We start from the raw sequence: 20,654 nt of genomic DNA, 5'->3' as shown, positions 1-20,654 counted from the left end.
GTCATGTTGTTATTTTACCAAATAAAAAACAATTTTTAGTTTCACAAGAAAACATTACGTAAAGAACATATTCACTTTATCAGGAGATAAAGTTATATTACGATATAAAATATAAATGCTATGCTAACTGGTTCCGTCTGTTTCCAGTCTTTATGCTAAGCTAACTGTTTCCCTGTGTTTCCAGTCTTTATGCTAAGCTAACTGTTTCCCTGTGTTTCCAGTCTTTATGCTAAGCTAACTGTTTCCCTGTGTTTCCAGTCTTTATGCTAAGCTAACCAGATGCTGGCTGTGGATTCAGTCCTCTTGTCATTAGCCAACACAGTGAAAAGCAGTCGTCCACAAAGGAAACGGAATAAACCAGTTTGAATTTAAATTAGAATCAAATTAAACAATGAAACAGGAAGTAAAGTAGAAAAGCTGCATTAAAAGAGGAATTAAACAAAGAAAACTCAATTTACTGAGATGATTCTTCTACAGTCTCACAACATAATCAAATATAATACTCTCTCCCTCGCTCCTCATCTTTTTCCTTTTCCTCTCCTTTCGTTTTCACTCCCCCCTCTTCCTCCCCCTTTTTGCCTCCTATAAATTTTATCAGGCGATAAAAGACGACTTAATGGAGAAATTTACGGCAGGCTGTAAAACCAGGATACGCCTCCTCCTCTCCTTTCCTTATCTCTCCTCCTCCTCTTCCTCTCTCGGCTGTCGTCTCCATCTTGGACAACACCACAAACTCTCAGGTCAAAGGTCATCATTGAAATAAACTGATTTTGGTCAGGAATAAACTCTTCTTCTCTGGTCTAATTAGAGCAGGACTGTTGGAGGTTGTCGGGTTGAATCTTGCAGCTGACACCTTCACCTTCACCCTGATTAAAGATGAACAGATCGATCACTCCTCCGTCCTCCTCATCACGTCAGTGTTTTCAGATCTTGTTTTATTTTGGTATTTCCTTTGCTCACTTCCTGTTTTATTTTGTAAATTATTCCTGGTGTGTTGTTTGTGCTCTTACTTCCTGCTTGTTTCCTGTCTCACCTGTGTTTCATTAGCTCGTTAGTTGCTGTGTATATAACGTCTTCAGTGTTGTTTCCCATCCTGCACTTTGTTTCTCCTGCTCCTCCTGAACCACTTGTTTTTGGTTAAAATAAATGACATGTGTTTTAGTCTGCCTCAGTCTGACAGGACGCTCTATTTCTCCTGCGATCGTCGTCTCCACTGTTGCCTTCTTCATCGTGTCTTTACAGCCTGTAGAATAACACACGTCCACTGTTTGTTTAAAAATAGAAAGTGAGGTGAATCAAAATCTAAAAGTGAACTGATTCAAATTTCTCCATCAGCTCCACAGCAGCAGAATGTGAAGCTCTGACTGGAGCTTTTAAACATTTATTTCATTCAGATTAACTCATTTAATACAAAACATAATCAAAATAATCAATAATCAATAATAAAATAATTAAAATGGCAAATAAAACCACGTGAGCTCAATTTCAAGTTGACAAAAGTATTGTTTAGTGAATGAAGTTTTGCTCTGAATCCTTTCTCCTTCTTTTTATGAGGCCCATCAGATAATATGTGAGTGGATTTATTCTTTTATGGAGGTGACATCGACCCTCGAATAACGATGAGTAATGAAAGTTATTACAAAAAGCATTTCAGTGATAGTAACCTCGGCCCTCGGTTGACAAAATGAGAAATATTACACACAGGAGATACTGCCTGATAAATGTGCTAATGCTGTAATTTTTTATGGAATATTCTTAATCGTCCTTCACCAACAAAGCTGACATTGCACCATCTTTTTTTTTTCTTGCTCTCTCTTTTTCTGTCCTCCTGAGCCCTGACACCGCTCTTCAATCTTTCATGTCCTTAATAATATCTCTTTTTCATCTGTCTTTTATATTTGATGGCGAGTGAAAAGGCAGCAGGGACTGTGAACGAGGAGCTCCATTTTCAATCTTCTCAGTTGACTTTGAAGCGCTCTTTAGCCTTTTGAAAAGGAGGCAAATTGGAAATGAAAGCAAGGTATTTTTATTTTTAAGAATATGTAGAAGGGGAATGAACAAAGTGTCAGAGAGAGAGAGAGAAGAGGAAGAGTCAGGGAGGTTTACTGCTGAGACGAGAGGGTCAAAATCATTTTATTTGCACGTTATAAAATGATAAAGCAGATTTATTGAAAATCAGAAGGTGAAATCTTTTATCTAAAGACGCCTTCAGACCCTGCAGCTGTTTTAATTAGTCTTAACACGTGTCCTGAACTTGACTGGAATCCACCTGGTGTTTTTTTTTTTACAAACACTGGGTTTCACAAGTCTTAAAAAGTCTCAAAAGTCTAAAATGTAAAAATCTGAATTTTAGGCTAAAATTTTAAAAGGGCTTAAAAGATGTTTTGGTGGCACAAAATTATCTGATCTCAGTGTATATTGGTTCCATTTTGTAGTTCTTTCTGTAATAAAACTACAAACTACAACCAAGCTGGACGGTTTGAGAAGTAACGTGGTGGTTTCTAAGGTCGGCTACTTTTACTTGATTTTACATCGGCATGGGTACATGCAAGTTTAGTGAGTCCTCTGGCTCGAGAATGAAGTTTGGTTAAAAACAATGGGAGAAGATGCTGAAGTCGTCACACTCGACATAAAAGAAAAGTATAAAACTGCAGCTAAAAGTCTGAAAGCACAGGTCTTTACTCTGTGTTGTAAAGCACGATCCAGTCTAAACAGTAAGTGACCTCAGGACAGCTCTAAGATCCACATTAGCAGAGGTGCTCTGGAATTTACACACAGTATCAAAACATCAGTCAAATAATAACAGCAATGAAAACAGAGGCGAACTGTTCCGAGCTGCATTTCCTGAAACGTTTTAGTGCAGAAAGGACAGGACGGTGTTCGTTACGTGGTTTGAACTGGTCAGAGGTTACAGGACTGTCTGTGTTGATTTTCCCTTTCTATTCTTTACCAGTGTTGACGTGAAATCGGTCCTAAATTTTATTCATAATGGTTTTAAAAGTCTTGTTGAAACTCTGAAACATCTTCATTTTTCAATTCCATGTCCAGACGTTCTGTATCTCCACGATAAACGTCTCAAACTCACATCTACAAACATATTAGAGACCTGCTAACAAGACGTTTCTGTGGGTTTTTTCTGTCCTTCTGCATCTTTCATATGTTTGGCATCTGAGCTCTATAACCCAGTTTCAGATTGTGCTGATGCTGCACACATCAGTAACACTTCACATCAAACATCTGCCTCACATGTGAGGTTTCCTCCAGTTTGTGAACATATGGTCACATGTTTGCATGTTAATGACTGAGTGTGTGTTCATGCATAATTAATAGTTTGGAAGTGTTGGTTTCTTATACATCTGACACACACACACAAACACATGTACACACTGCTGGTCCACAGTGAATTCAGCACATTCAGACTCTCTGATATAAGTATTCCAACCAGTCCTCCGACCTAAGTCACGTACGTACTTGTTCCTTCCCTCAGGTACGACCCACAGGAGCGAGTCAGCAGCGTCATGCTAACAATAATAAACAGAGTTAACATTATAGAACAGTCTGTTTAATCAGGAACTGAGGTCTCCTGTGCTTCATTGATTGAACCTCCTCTTTATACTATGACCTTTACTTCCTACATGTCATAATTACTGTGGCCACTAGATGTCGCTTAACAAGAAGTCGTAACTGTGGGTCGTTATAAGGTGCTGCATGAGAGGAGAACAGTCTCAAATACTGAAACCGATAAGAACATAGAACAGAATTCAATCTCTGATAGAAAACCAAGACAAAACTTTGGTGTTTAATTAATCTCAAAACTTGCGCAACAGGTACATGTCCATAATGCAGCATCTAGTGGCTGTAATAATCATGACATTTATTAAGTACATATGGTATAAATGGCGACAAAGTCCATGCTAGGATGTGGTTGCGGTGCACAAATGGATCAAGTGCAACAAGTGCAGGACGCTCACGCTGGAGACCTGACTTCAGTTTCCATTTAGAGCGTCACAGTTGTTGTCACCATCTTTTCCTAAACCTAACCAGGTTACATCTGTCGCATGCTGTCACGCCGCAATATGTCCTGCCACCAGTGGGGGCGCTGCTTTAGGAAACTGCTAATACTTTTTTACTTTCCACACTTAAAATAATCTTATCAAAGGATAATTCACACACTTAACACGAAGATTCTAAATTAACATTTTATTGTTTACGTTGAGTTTAAATAACACTTAAATAAGTTTACTGAAACAATGCCACGTCGAATTTGTGTCGCAATCAAAGCTAAAGATAGTCCAACGGAAAATCAGTGTGTGACTTTTTTTGGCCAGGCAGTGTAAATATATAAGCATTTTCTAGGGGGTACTAGTGAGCTGGGAGGTTGTTAATACAATACTTCAGACAAACCACTGTCAGGCAGACGTTTACCTGATGACTGAGTAAAATATTAAGAGAACAGGATCTTTTACAGACAGAGCTGTGAAAAATTCACAGGTGAGGTTGTTGCAATGTTCGTGTCTGATTCTGCTGCCAGATGCTGTGAGGCGATCTGACAAGGATTTCATTTAAAGCTCACAGAGGCCTTTATGTTTCACAGTGAATAACTCACATGAAAACCAAGTGGAAACCAGAGGAGTTTGAGCAGGAGATGGAGCCACACGAACACACAGGTTTATAAAGAACAGAAGTAAAAGAAAAGCATCAACATTAGTGAAGTAAATCAGCCGTGTATCTCAGCTCTGATGCAGTTTGAGCTCATTTCAGTGATTTAGCTCTTTGTTTACCTCCTCAGCTCCAACCTGTTATAATAAATGACATCATTAGATTTCAGCACACACACATTCACACTTATTGTGCTCCGTCCACATCCTTCAGTTCAGCATCGATTCAAAGATTAGAATCTGCTCTTCCTGCAGGTTTCCTCCCTGCCTCCGTGTTTTCAGACACAAAATTATTCCTAAAAACACGACAATATGTGGTTTGTTATCTGCAGGAATAATTGACTTCGCGGTGTCGGCACAACGCTGCACAATCCTGCATATTTTCTATTCCTGTCTATTTAAATGTAAAGTAGGGAGAGTGAAAAACAAAAGGATGAGCAGGTGGATAAAAAGTAGCTTTGTCATCATCGTCTTTATCTGTTTTAAGGCAAAGACACAAAGGAAAACAGAAATAAAATCATAAAAAAAGTCAGACGTGTAGGGATTTCTGTCTGAGACGTCCAAACACAAACTGTCGGCAGAGTCGCAGAAAAACACGACGGTTCAGTTTGGACATCACATTCAAAAAGGCAGGAAAGTGCTTTGTGTTAATGTGTTAAAACTGAAAACTGTCACCCAATCAACTGAGGGATGATCAGTTTTTATTTCTCTGCAAACTTCCAGGAAAACTGTTTGGAGAGCGGCACCAACACTTCGCTGGTCTACAATTAAGATCTCGATTATCGTGACCAACAGAATCAAATAAAACTCTGTGGGCACCATTTTTTTTTTTAAAAAAACTAGAGAGTGCAGCGTCTGGCTTAATCCAAAGGAGAAGAAGAAAAACCAGAGCTTCAGTGTGGACGTGGCAATGTAGTCCACCATTGTTGTTACTGTGATAGTTTTGGTGGTTAAGAAAACCAGCACCAGACCTTCTGCTGCAGGACTCCTGCTCCTCCTCCTCTTTCTTCTGTCTGAAGATAATTCTTTATGAATCTGGCTGTTTGTTTGGGCTTGTTTCCTGCCAGAAACACCACCACCAGACTCCACTGACAAAAACAGGAATTTTACCGAGCTGCTGGAATACCACTGCCTCCATCTGTTAGTGTGTCTGTGTTACTGTGTGACTTTGAGTGGTGGAAGAAGTAATCAGATACTTTACTGAAGTAAAAGTACCACACAGTAACACAGACACACTGACAGATGGAGGCAGTGGCATTCCAGCAGCTCCCAGTAAAATTCCTGTTTTTGTCAATGGAGTCTGGTAGTGATATATAGAGATGTTTCTGGTTAAACTGAAAGGATCTTCCTCTTTAATAAAAAGCTCTGTCTCTGTAGGAATCCTGTCATCATGTTGTAAGACACCGAGAAGAATAATCTGAGTCTGTCAGTGACAAAAACAAGAACTTTAGTGGACGGACTTTGAACCGTCTGATTCCAAACTGATTCACCCAAAAACATGGGAAAAAAAGGTCCGGTGCAAAAATACCACGTGTTTCTTTACAATCAAACCAACAAGAAAACAAGATGTCGGCCTCTTGACAACAAGACGAGCTTCTTACTTTGTTGTATTATGAAAAGAAAAGAGTGTGTGAGTGTGTGATGAGCTCAGGACTAAGGATGAGGAGTACAGACAGCGTGGACTGTCTGTGCCTGATCAGACAGAATCTATAGATGCTGAATCACAGATGCGTCTCGAGGACATTTCTTCAGAGGATGTGGTTTTTCTGAGCGTGGTGATAAATTCCTGCTGTCAGCGCTCAGATGGAGGAGTTACAGAGTTTGTCTGAGTGAGCTTCAGACAGACTGACTCCTGCAGCTTCACTGGGCCGAGGATTAAATAATACAGAGCAGATGAATCACAAAGTGAATGCAGGATGACACTGTGGGTGAAGTGACTGTGAAGTAATCCGGCAGGACCTCCCAACATACACCGCTAATCACATGAAGCTCCGCCACCCTCTGCTCGGCGTCCACATTAGATTCATGCAGCGGCGGCGGCAGCTCAATAAAACATGCAGAAGCTGTGAGCATCCTGCAGGAAGTCAAACAGAGCAGATACACAGACCGGAGGGTTCAACTCCCTGTTTAGATCAGCTGCTGCAGACAGGAAGTGGAGCTAAAGAGCACTAAATCAGCATGGGTGAAAATCCTGTCTGTGCTGCTGGATATTTTCCAGATGTGTCACATCTGTTCCAAACATAAAACATTATCCAGAGGATGAAAACAAACTGCACACCTGTTTATTTTTAATAACTTCCCATCAGCTGATGTCTGAGCTCGAATCGTCTCCTTCACTGCTTCCTATCTCATCTCCTTCAGCAGAGGAGACACTGGAGCTTCCTTTACCAAAGGAAAGGAGAGAATGACGTCCCATGATTCCTTTCAGCAGCAGCAGCGTTTAAAGATCCATGTCTTCCTGCTTTTACCAGCCAACAAAGTTTGACGCCAGCAGGCGCTAATGTTAGCCAGCTAGCCTAGCTAAGGTCGGCACATTTTCTTTAATTCATTTAAAAACGGTAAAGCTGCAGTCATTTCCTCTTCTCTTTCTCGTCACAGTGAAAGCAGCAGAATGACACTGAACAGTTCTTCTTCTTTGGGTTTTTAATGGTGGTTGGTGAACCATCTTACATTTGCATTATCGTCACCTACTGGGCTGTGGAACAGAAGATTGGCAGGAAAACTGTTTATACTGGGTCAGCCCTAATCCTAAGATCCTGATCAGCTCCATCTCCTTCTCCTTCGACCTTTCAGCCTCTTGTATCTGATTCTTCTTCATTCATGAACCACAGGCTGGAACTCAGATCGACAACAATCAGGTACAACACCAACATTACTGCTGACGGTGCAGCGATCCACCTGTCAACTCCTCCTCCATCCTCCCCTCACTGTGAGGACCCTGAGGTATCAGTGTTTTAGATTCAGGAGTGAGGACCATCCTCTTTGACTGGAAGTATCTCGGGGAAACGTTCACAGCAGGACTGATGAAGAGTTCAAAACGTCCTCACATCTCCTCTCTGAGCATTCTGGGAAATGTAGAAAAGCTCTGCAGGCGTTTGGTCAAGGTGAGCTGTGAGTTCACCTCCATGTTTTAACATCACAGATTAATGAGAGAGGAGGAGATCTGAGGACAAACTTCTCTTTAATCAAACTCCTCGTCATGGCCAACGGAGCAGAATTTATTTTTATTTGAAACGATGAATAAAATGGATCTTTGAAGTGAGGATAAATCTGCCTCGTTCACACGCAGTCATTCGTGACGTTCGTCCTGCTTGTTAAACTCAGATCTGTGGACGAGTGTGGAACCAAAACATTTATCAACTCAATCTGAGACCCTTTAAAATCTGGACAAATTGGTCGAGGCGCTCGCTCTCTGCAGACAGAGGCTGGACACACACTCATTTGTGTTTGTCACTGTGTGTGTGTGTGTGTGTGTGTGATATCCTGGAGTGTGAACAAACAGGAAGGAGTGTGTATTAACATCATTATGATAATAAAAGGAGCCTGTGATGCTCATAGAAGCGGTGGCTCTGTTTCTGTTTGTTCCTCTCAGCTCAACAACCTCTGTAATTAATTGAAAAAAGTGTGTGTGTGTGTGTGTGTGTGTGTGTGTGTGTGTGTGTGTCGCTGTCCACCCTCTGACTGTAATTAAGGGGGATGTAAACAGGGTCACCTCCCCCTCCGTCTCCTCTGTTTTCTTCTCCTCCATCAAAACAAAACTCTGCAGACAAACAGATAAAGAAAAATGATTTTATTACGAACCTGAGATCTGTTTAATCTTATCAATCTTAGCAGAAACCTATCAACAACTCTTCTCTTCCTCGTCACAGTGAAAGCAGTAGAATGATTATACACTAATAAAAACATACGTATGTAGATCATAAATCTTACACTCTGGTCCCTTAACATTAATAAAGCAACAGCAGCTCAGAGGATTGTGTTTGACCGATCAGTGACGTCCAGCTCTGTAAACTGGACAGGAGGTAACATTAGATCCTGGTGTGTCTGTGGTAGAAATGCAGGTGTAAAGGTTGGAGGAAGCTGCAGAGGAAAAGATGGACCATCATCTAAAAACACAAAGGTTCCACCAGGCTACAGTGAAAATGAAAGGAGTTCTCAGCTCAGTGCTTCCTCTAGCTTCAGTATTATCACGTGTTTGGAAGGTGAGCTTGGTCTCGTTTTCATGGTCAAATCGATAAGTTAGAAGTTAAAAATCAGACTCAACCTCCCGTCCTGTGTGTTTTTATTCCATCTTACATAAGGACTCCCACATAACTGAGCGGTCGAAGCTGGCAGGAGGTTGCACTAACATGAATCCATGGTGTGGGTTTAAAAGCCTCTCCAGCAGCACTCCACGCTTCATTCTACTGTGATTTATCTGATGGAAGAAAAAAAAGGGTTGGCGATCGTCCACTCAGCTGCTCCCTGACACCGTCACATGGTTTAATGTTCGGGTTAGTGATGTAATGAAGCAGAAACACACCATGATGCTGTAAATCAGCTGCTATCTGCCTGCAGGAAGGATTTCACAGTCACTTTAATATGCAGACGACCACAGGACTGTCAGGTTAAACAGATATGTGACAATACAGAATACACACTGCAGCATCAACTACACCTGCTCCTGGATAAACAGAGGTTAAAAAACAGCCGTGGCAGCCGTCACTTTATCCTCCCTGTCACAGCAGCAGAGAGGTTTGTTCATCACTTAAATGCTGTGTGTTCAGACACTGCTGCAGTCATTTGTTTGAGAGGATCCAGAGGAAGAGAAAACCAGCGACTTACAGTCATGACACAAAACCACAGCAGTGACTTTCTGAAGAGAAAAACCTGAGATCAGGTTCATTACAGCTGCTTTAATCAGTATTTTAGTGTTAAAATGGATCTGATGAGCGTAAACAACGTGAAAGCTGATGTTGTTTGGTTTTAGCTCCTAATTTGGCAGATAGACTCAGTCAGAGAGCAGCTGGTGAACATAGTGGAGCATTTAACAGCCAGAGATTTTTAATTCAAATCATCAGTTGGAAGAGTTTATATCATAGATCAATAGATTCAAATTTATGAAAACAGAATTTGCAATCATGACCCAGTAAAACTACTGTACATGTTATTTGATGATTAAGGTTTTAATACAAACAGCGCAACAAGAAGGTTCTGGGCAAGAACCTGCTGGTTGGCTGAGTTGGCTTTTTATCCATGTTTCCTCCACCTTCCTCCCACAGTCCAAACAGAGAGTGAGAGAGTCCTTCTTCAAGACTAGAACCACAAGATGAAAGATGGAGGACCTGTCTTTGTTGATCCATTTTCTTCCTCTATTCCAGGGTCGGGTCGTGGTAGCAACAGGCTAAGCAGGGTATTCCAATGTCCCTCTCCCCAGCAACACTTTACAGGGTCTGCCCTGAGGTCTATTCCCTGTTGGACCTGCCTGGAAAACATCCAAAGGAAGGTCCCCTGGAGGCATCCTAACCACATGCCTGAACCACCTCAAAAGGCTCCTTTCAGTGGCTCTTCTCTGAGCCTCCCTCACCCTGACTCTAAGGCCCCATCATTCTACTGAGGAAACTCATGTCGGCCGCTTGTATTTGTGATCTTGTTTGTTTGGTCACTACCCACAGTTCATGATCATAGCTGAGGGTTGGACCATAGGCTCAGGTCCCTCTTCACCACAACGATCCGGTACAACGTCCATGTTACTGCAGACGCCACAGACTTGGAGGTGCTGATCCTCATCTGGACCGCTTCACACTCGGCTGCAAACCGGCCCAGTGTGACCTGAAGGTGTTGGTTTGATGAAGCGAACAGAATCGCATCATCTGCAAAGAGCAGCGCCGCAATTCTAAGGTTCCCAAAACGGACACTCACCTTACCTGGGCTGCACCTTGAGATCCTGTCCATGAATACATCTTGATATTGCACCTCAAATTTCTAGCAAATTTGCAATTATACAATTGCATAGTTCAGTCCAGCCTGAGCTGACTGACAACAATGACCAAGTCTTACCTGATGGAAATGGACTTTTTAAGAGACAAAATGAAACCATCTCAGTTTGATACACCCAGTAAACCAAATAATTACAACCAACAAATAAACAAATGGTTTAGTATAAATACGTGAATTGTTACTGTCTGTTTTCAGTCTCTTTCTTTGTCCCACATTCACCAAAGATCAGTGAGAGTCATTCTCTCAAGAGGGTCATCTTCAGAGAGGATCTTTAAAGTCTCACTGCATCTACAGAACAATCAAAGATACAGAGAGTCCACAGCGAATCAGCTTCAGATGTCTGAGAAAACACAGATTTCAACTCTGCTCGCTCTCGTTTTGTTTTCAGTTCAGTTTTTACTTCTTTTAGTGTTTGCTCATTAAAAGTTCCTTCTTATTCAGGTTAAATGAGCTGTGGATACTGTGGGGAAAAAAAGGGTCTTTAAACAGAACAGAGTGTTCAGGTGAAGGTTTGTGAATCTGTTTCCGGCTCCAGAGAAGAAAAAAAAAGCCTTTTATTAGTCTGTTTATTATTAGATGAAGCAGTGCAATCAGGCCAACTCACACTTTCTGTTTCAGTAAGTAGAAAATTATTCGACCAATTTTGTAGAAGTATTCTTCCCATCATTCCTGTTGCTTTCCACCCACATTATAATGTAGAAATTATGTGGAAGAATCTGCCAAATGTGCTGTAAATCTTCCACTAATGAAGTTGTGTAAAAAGTGATGCAGCTGTCCAGCCGGAGCTCGTTAAGAGGCGAGACTGTGTTACCCTGTGACAGGATGACAACTGTGTGTGTCTATGTGAGTGTGCTCAGCTCATACGTTCATAATGAAACACATGCCAAAGGTTTATTACATGGTATCACAGGCATAATGTTTTATGGCATAATTAATGTATGTAAATGTGATCGCACCTCCAGTGTCACGATGTGGTGTAAACGTCTGTCGTCGTTAACTGAGGCATAATTTTCTCACCAGGAGGAGAGAGGGAGAGTCGACCTACTAATCACAGACACTCGCCTTCATTTCTGATTCATTTATTGTGTAAAATCACAAACAGTTTTTTCATGATCTCAGACTCAGACTCATTAAATCAGCCTGTGAACCCACGACTCAGTTTTTACTCCCTTTATAAAAGCTACATGATGTGACCCAACGTGACGTGACGTAACATTACATGACATGATGCTACCTGACCTGTCAGACACACCACTAGTTTACATGCAGCCTGTATATATTCCCCTGCTTGTCCACAGTAAATATCTATATATGAAGATACAGAGCAGAACAGCAGTGAGTCAGTTATATATATATATTTTATATATAGTTATGTAAGAACCATGTTGATGGGCCTTAGTGTGAGGCAGCAAAATAATCTCTCCTCAAGGCTGATTTAGTCTCTGTGTTGATTATGTTGTTGAATATATATGAATATATTTACAGACGAGTTTCCGTTTCCTTCAGGTGGGGTGGATAGGGTTTCATCTACAGTAATGACTCATCATAAAACATCTGACTAATCATCTGAGCTGTAAAAGTGAGAATATGATGGATGGATGAACAGATGGATGGATGAACAGACAGACAGTGAGTCAGCGATGAAGATGGAGGGAGACGAATCGGCGCGGTGACATTTTAAAAACTCATTTTTTTCTGACGGATTGTTCTTGAACTCGTTTCGGTGATTTATCTCCACACTCATCCATCCATCTTTCTGTCGGCCTCTGGGTTCATTCATGTATTCATTCATCTATCCATCCATCGATCTTCCGACCTATCTGTCCATCCATCTACATCTTGATCACGTTTCTCCTCCTTGCCGCCCTTCAGTCGTCTTCTCTCTCTTCTTCCGTCCTCTTTTATCTACATTTATGTCTCTCTCGTTTCCATTTTCTTCCTTCACACTCTCCCCACTTTATTTCTTTTCTGTCCCTCCTGTTCACATTTTCATTTTTTATTTCACTTGTGTCTCAATCTCATTTGTCCTTAAATCCACTGTCTGTCCTGATAGATTTCATTCTGTTCTCCTTTTCCATCGTCTTGTGCCCGTCTGTCACAATTCTTCTTTTAAATATCTTTGTCCTCAAAATCTGCACTCTGTTTGAACTCTGCACCACCTTTATTTCATCTTCTATCCTTTTCTTCTTCTGTCTTCTTGATGCTCTTTTTTCTATAATAGCTATTGAGTAAAGTCACAGTTGGTTTTTTCTTGTTTGTTTTTTCACTCCTCCGTCATGTTTTCTGCAGCTCCTGCTGTGTTGCTCACTTCTTTTTCCTTCTCTTAATGCCTCCCTCCGTCCTTCTGTCCATCCCTCGAGACCTTAAATACTCAAATCTTCCTCCTAAGCTGTTAAAAAAGAAGAAGAAGCCAATTTTAAAGTGGAGCTTAAATGTGTGATCAGCAGGCACTTTGCAGTCACAGCTAATGAGACAGTGATCTCATTTATTCTCCAGTTTTTAAAGATTTATAAAGACAAGACAGTTTGCAAATGAAAGTACAGACACAAAAATCTAAAAATACAAATATGAGACACACAAGGATTAATGGCAGCGATCTGATCAACAATATCCACATGAAGTTAACGTAGCATAAAACCTACCATGTTAGGTTTGGAAAAAGTTTGTGGTTTTAGCTAAAATTGCTTGTGAAAGAAGCAACAGTAACGATCAAGTTCAAACAGGAAGTCTCTTCTGTCAAAGGCCAGGGTTTGATTGACCCAACCTCCTCCTAGCGCTGATTTTTTGTTCTTTATACTACGATGTTTACTTCACAGATGTCATAATAACTACGGCCACTAGATGTCGCCTTACAAGAAGACGTGATTGTGGGCCAAAAGCCAGGCTGACCACATTATGAGAGCCGTTAGTTTGTATCCTATGGTAGATCGAGATGAGTTAAATTCAACCGAATTTTACCGAAAGTCTGACTGAGAAAATGGACGCCACCTGACTTTGTTCAGTCGTCCTCGTCCAACATCTGACCCCTCAGACCAATACCTCCTCCACAGGATGTCATTCTCATCTTTTTATCTCGTGCTGTCAGCCCTAGAGCTGCTGAATGGTCTTTAGCTGAACAATGACAACAAAGATCTGTTCAGTCCTGTTTTCTGCAGAATCATTTGAACCTTATGTGCAGCTGTTTGACTCGTCTCCTTATCAATCAGCCCTCGTAGCTCGGAGTGATCAAAGAGAACTCAGTGTTTGGGTTGTTGATGAGTGATGATCAGTCTGAAGCTGTGAGCTGAGGTTAACAACAAGCAGCAAATCAGTGAGAAAATACTTTGATAAAATAAGGAATGAAACTCATCAATATTCTCTGATCTACGCTGAGCCTTGAGAGAGTTTCACAACAGATAAGGTCACAAACACAGACGTGAATACCCACCGTGTCCAATTTGTTAAATAAAGTTTGTATTGTTGAGTTTTTTTTTTCCCACAAAACTTATCTGCATTTTCTAAAGAGGCAAATTTGCTTCTTTAAGTAGAACTGGTGATTTTCTTTTTTAGAAATCTTTTTTTTTTTTTACCTTGTCAACAAATCACAACTTTGCAAACCAACACTGAACGACTCCGACTGAGAATTCCTCCGATATATTTAGTAGGAGAGAAGATCGGACTAATACAGTGTTGGTTTGAGTCTAAACATGACATTTATGGACAATAAGAAAACAAATTGTGGGTTTTGTCGCCTCCGTCTCCATTTTCTGTCGACCCAGTTTGAGTTTCTGTCCGAACTCTTCTGGAAGGAGTGTAGTCTACGAGATTCACAGGTATACACATATAACCACTAAAAAGCTCCTACATTTCAAGGATACGTATCAATGCAAACATCGCTGAGTCAAAACAAACAAAGAAAACACTGTCCAATCAGAAAAGTGTGCCTTCCTCTTCCACCTACCAGCTAGCCTAACGTTATGTAAGTGCACGTTATGTTCAACTGCAGCTGTGTGAAATTACTGTTTTCATAGTTCTGACCAAAAAATCTGTGCTAGCTACTGTGCATCAATGTTAGCACCAGCCTCATTTCAGCCACACAGTTAGCTTCTCCCTCACATATTCCTCTTGGTAACTAGCATAAATGTTATTACGTTTGTATCAACATGATGTGTTGTACCAGTTTTCATGTTAGTTGTGTGGTGTGTAACTACATTTTTGTAATGTTATCTTTGATTTAACACGTTGCCCAGAGACAAGGCTATCTTGTGCCATTTAGGTCTTCAAGTGCCAGCTACTGGACAGACTGTGTAACTGTAGTTTTGTGTAGTGGCTGTGTTTGAGTGTGTGTTGGTGCTCAGCCTTTTGTGAAACCCACATTGCGTGGATTTAACTGTAACTGTGCAGAATGAGCTTGAAATAAAAAGGTTTCATTATATTTCCCCAGTGCTCAGTTGTGTGTGAATGTGTTTAGTGTATATGCTTGACTGCACCACTGAGGGGTAAATATTTAGAAAACGAGGTGCTGTTAAGTCTCCAGCTCTGAGCGGCTTAAAGCCCGTTAAGTCCTTTTACTCGCCCTCTAACCCGGACCTGAACCTGGCATCAGTCAGGATCCATATGGCTCTGACAGAGCGGTGATGAGCTGACGGGACGAGGACTCCCTGAAATGACAGTTGGAGTCGTGAGGATTAGGCCAAATGAGGCTAATGCTGCTGTCAAATGTTCGTCTGGACTGTGCAGCTCTTTGTCCCCAAACTGTCTTCGTCTTAGTCCATATATTTCAGATTAATCTCTGAGCAGCTCTGACAGGCAATTACCCACAAAAACACATCCCCAAACTGTTCCTGTTGGGAATCTGATGCTATTCTGAGACATGCTGAACGTTTTCAAGACTGCATGGATGTTAAAGAGCCTGAAAATGTCTCTCTATATATTCACCTGTTCAGAAAGAAGCATTTAAACCCAGAGCAAACCCAGGTGATTACCCAACATCCACTGACAACCACAGTTCATCCTCTGTCTGTGGAGCTGACATCCAGCTTCCTGCAGGAAACTTTAAAAAAACAAAATAATAAGTTCATCTCGTTTCATCTGCAGGAATAACTACCAGCAACATATGCATCGTGTTTAAATATAGAAACAGGGATTAAATAAAGGTCTGAAATGGGAACTACATTCTGCTGTTGGTTGATGAGAAATCAGATAATGAAGAATTTAGTTCCACACTGATGAAGATGTTCAGACAGAGACTATGAATCAAATCAGATTAATTCTGGTTGTTTGCAGCTGACAAATGACAAAAAAGAAAAGAAAAAGAAGAAAATAATCTCTCAAAACTAGTTTTACTTTTATCAGTTTGATAAATCAGGATCCAGTTTCACTCTTCGTCCTTCATCACTGAACGTTGGACGTTAATTATTCTGATTTCGTCCTGATGAGACACAGCTCTTACAGCTGAGGTGTATTCAGGAGGTCTGACCTCGAGCACAGTCATACATATTTCATACTAATATGTTGAGCATCCTCACCCAGAAACACAGAGTTCCTCTTTTCTGCTCCCACATTCATCATCCACACAGATAACTTCTACATCAAGTTCATGTGGAGTTTATCAGAGCGTCCATCCACAGTTACTCCCTGACCTTTCTAATGGGAAACAGGAACTAAACCTAGACAGAGAAGATGGAAGGTAATAAACTAGACATATGAAGAGAGAAGAGTTAAAGGTCAATAATGCTACGATAACATTATGAGCTGCAGAACCGTCCAGGTTAAATTACACCTGTGAGGTGATAACTCAGACAGAGAGAGTTAAACTCACAAATAAATTTAAGATAAAGTCAACTTTAAAATTCATATTAGTTTGCAGCATGTCTGCAAAAAGTTTATATTCATGTTTGTATGTGTTTGTATAAATTACTAATATTAAATTAATTCTCCTGAAATTCCTGTTCTCATTGGAAGTTTCCAACTTTCAATTTCAGAAATTCCCGAGCTTAACTTCCCTTGAAAAGTTTCCAGAAGTTTTTATTCAGTATAAAATGGTGAATTTTTTTTTTTTTCTGGTGAGGCCTTCAGGGGTTAGAGGCCCAACCATTAACTGCAGTTTCCCTGGTTTATCCTTCCCCTCTCCAGTGTTTACGGTCAATAAAACACTGAAATATACTTTCAAAAAGACAAAATCTATCATTTGGATTTGACCCAGAAGAAAAGAGATTGTTACAGCAGAGAGAACAGATTTAGTTTCAGTTTGAAACAAAAACAAAGGGAATCTGAAGAAAATGTCAAAAACCATCAGATCAGTATTTTTAGTTTGTTGTCATTTATAACTCAGAGCTGCAGCTGCTGCAGGTAAAGAGACATGTTGACGTCAAACTAAGAGTTAAACTTTGATATTTTCACGCTGATCTCCGCTGCTTCACCTCCCTCAAAGACTTCTGGGAAACGAACGTCCACTTAGCGTCAGCACCTGAGGAGTCTCTCTGAGGAGCAGCAGCGTTTTGTCCCGTCGGGTCTGAGCACAGGTCCTGACCTCGGTCTGACAGCCAGAGGTCAGAGGTTCAGGTCTGTCTGAGTCCCCCCTCCTCCCCGGGGCAGCAGCAGCCACACTCCACACGGCGGCGGCGGCTAATAGATGTCAACTCACGCTGTTAAATCACAGGATATTGGGTGATTCAGCAAAAGCCTCACGGTGCATTTACAGGAAGACAAATGAGCCTGTAAAATGAGATTTAATGTTAGATTTATAGGAGCGGAGCTGCAGGCGGCGGGAGGGGAGCTCAGGTCAGCCGGAGCCGTTTGACTCGTCTTAAAGCCGAATAAAACTCTAAAGCTGTGAGAGGCATTTTTTCTAAATGATCGTTTTTTATTGAGCAGTTTAAGTCGATGAAGGACGTCAGAGTTTAACTGTTAACCTCAGACATCCTCAGGTTCAACCGTTCCAGCTGCTTTCACAGAAAGTCCTGAACGATGACTGACGGAAAGTAACTAAGTACTGTTACTTTATACTTTTACTCTACTACGTTTGTCTGACAGCTGTAGTTACTTCTCAGATTAACATTTTATAAAATACAAAGAGAAAGAAAACAATCACAATACAAACCTAAATCTGTTTTTCATTGCTGATGTTTCAGGTGTACCTGAGCTCACCTGATCTCACCTGATCTCACGGGATTGTGTTCAAATACCAGGACATTTCAGGACATTTCAGCTGTCACTTCCACACATATTAAGGTTTTTGCATTTTGTTTTCACCTTTTGTTTAGCAGTTTTGAGTGGAACCATTTGTTCCTCGACTTTAAATGAAAAAAGACAGAAGTGATGGTGCAGTTTTAACTGTGTGCTGAACCAAAATGGCTGCACAGCGTTTCTCCTGATGTGAAGTTGTTGTAATGTGACTGACAGACAGTTGGTTTGATCTGCAGACACCACGTTGACCTCTGCAGGTGAATCGATGAGTGAAATAATCGTGGCCTGGTTCCTGTGGGAGTCTGTGAGGGAGGGGGGGCAGATCTGGCTCCATAATCTTCCTGGTCCTGGTCTGAGCTGATGAAGACTCTCAGGGTGAAGTATCTGCTGAGTCATGGTGAAGCTCCTGACCCTGAGAGGAGGAAGAGCGAGTCAGCAGATTTAAACTGACAACAGAGAGAGAGAGAGAGAGAGAGAGAGAGAGAGAGACGAGTGGAGGGATGTCGCATTATATTTGCAAATCTTGTGTGTGTATGTGACTTATTGATCGGTGTGTGTGTGTGTGTGTGTGTGTGTGTGGCCTGTATTATAACTCAGATTGTTATTCTAAGAGTCTGATAACATGATGATAGGATTCCTACAGAGACAGAGCTTTTTATTAAAGAGGAAGATCCTGTTAGTTTAACCAGAAACATCTCTATATATCACCACCAGACTCCATTGACAAAAACAGGGATTTAACAGGAGCTGCTGGAATACCACTGCCTCCATCTGTTAGTGTGTCTGTGTTACTGTGTGGTACTTTTACTGCAGTAAAGTATCTGATTACTTCTTCCACCACTGAGAGTCTCACAGTAACACACACATCTTTTCAATCACTTATGCTGCTGAAACAATGTAGATTTCCCCACTGTGGGACTAATAAAGGATTCTCTTATCTTAACTCATCTCATAATGTTGTCATATTCTACCTTTAATATAAAGCAGGTATTTGATGAGTGGACTTTTAATATAAATGTCAGCGAGGCGTCAGGTGCTGCAGGTGTTTCTGTGGGGTTTTGTTTTTCTGGTGAAGACGACGACAGACACTGATGGTTTCTGTCCTCCACACTCAGCCTCAAGGTGACTCCTCAACACACACACACACACTAACACACACACACCGGCTGCTGCAGAGACAAAGGTTTGTGATCTGATTAGAATTAGGAGAGCGACACACACACACACACACAGATACACAACTTTCTGCTTCAACACACACAACGATTTGAATTTGAAATACGATTTGAATCATGATGTGTGTCTGTGCCTTATTCTCTGACACACAAAGGTTGGGAATTGATTTGCATCAGAAAAATAACACACAAAGACAGACACACACAGACACACACACTCAGCCATGAAAGATAAGGATTAAGATAAAGAATGACTTTTATTCAGACACAAAAGATTAAATGATCGGTTGAATTATGATTAAAAAAAGGTTTTTTGTCCAACACACACACACACACACACAGACACACACACAGACACACACACCTGAATCACCTGAGGACGCCACGGACAGAGGTGTTTATGAGTTTTGTCGTTGTGATATTAAAATGAAATCCAGAGTGTGATGAAGAAGGAAGAGAAGATGATGAGGATGAAGGGGAAATAAACGGAGGGATGAAGGAGGAGAAAACAAAGCCAGAAAGAGGAGGATTAAGGAAGAAAGGGAGCGAGCGACAGGAGGTCTGATTAGATTCGTCCTCTGAATGTGTGATGAGCTCGGCGAGGAAGACGTCGTGTGATTAATGCCGCTCTGTCAGCAACAATCAACAAACAGCATTTAAATGAAAAATATGATATGATACATAAAGCTGAAATGTGAATTATTACTGCTGCTTATTATTCACATTTCACTGTGTGTGTGTGTTGTTGTTGTTGCAGAGCTGAGGGTGGAGGATTTAAATGGAAATGAGCAGCAGTGGAGGGAAAAGTCCAGCCACTGAGGCTGCAGAGCTGACGAGCCCTTTGAGCAAGGCATTAATCCCCTTCACTGCCTCATGAAGCCAAAGTAGTGACCAGATATTCAAGAAAAATGAAGACGAGACTGCGTTTACTGCAGCCTCTACAATAAAAAACAACACAGCTTAAGCAAGAGAGCTAGGCCTTGTGACGAGAAGCTATCTGGCTTAGCTAACATTAGCTAGCTAACCCAGCCAGCCCACACCTTCGTGTTTTGTGTTTCTGTGCTCCTCAAAAATAGCGAAAATAGCTAGCTAAGGTCTTCTGTTTTCACCTTAGCTGGGCAAAGACAAAAAGAAATGAAGAATGAAGAAAAACACACTGACACCAGTGGGTGCTAACACAGTTAGCTAACCTAGCTAGCGTTAGCACCTGCTGGTAAAAGCAGCTGAAACATGAGGATGTGGCTCAGAGCAAGAAACACCCTGTAAAACCCAGAGCTGATATCAGGGGGACCTGCTTTTACCAGCGGGTGCAGACTTGAGTCATGAGTCCTGAAAATCCAGATTCGAGTCCTGGACTCCAACAATGCTGGGTTTAGGTGCTGGTTTCATCTCAAACACCATTTTATCCTTTTGATTTGACAGGTCACAGAGAGGGTACGGTGGCCAGCAGGGACCAAGTTTCAGAGCAGCGTGTTCCTGAGCTTTTAAACATGTTGTTTCAGAGCTCTCCATCTGTTCAGACCAGGTTCCTCTTATACAGACTCATTTTCATAAAAGTATAAGCTCGGCAGCTGTTCTCTGACCCGCTGTGTGTTTCATGTGAACACATTCATTTTGATGAAGTGCTACATTTCCTGCTTTACCTCTGCACAGACACATTTTACCTCTCAGCCGT

The sequence above is a fragment of the Lates calcarifer genome, linkage group LG3, assembly GCF_001640805.2.
Source record: "Lates calcarifer isolate ASB-BC8 linkage group LG3, TLL_Latcal_v3, whole genome shotgun sequence".
In the NCBI taxonomy this organism is placed as follows: domain Eukaryota; kingdom Metazoa; phylum Chordata; class Actinopteri; family Centropomidae; genus Lates; species Lates calcarifer.
This window is presented reverse-complemented; position numbering follows the sequence as displayed.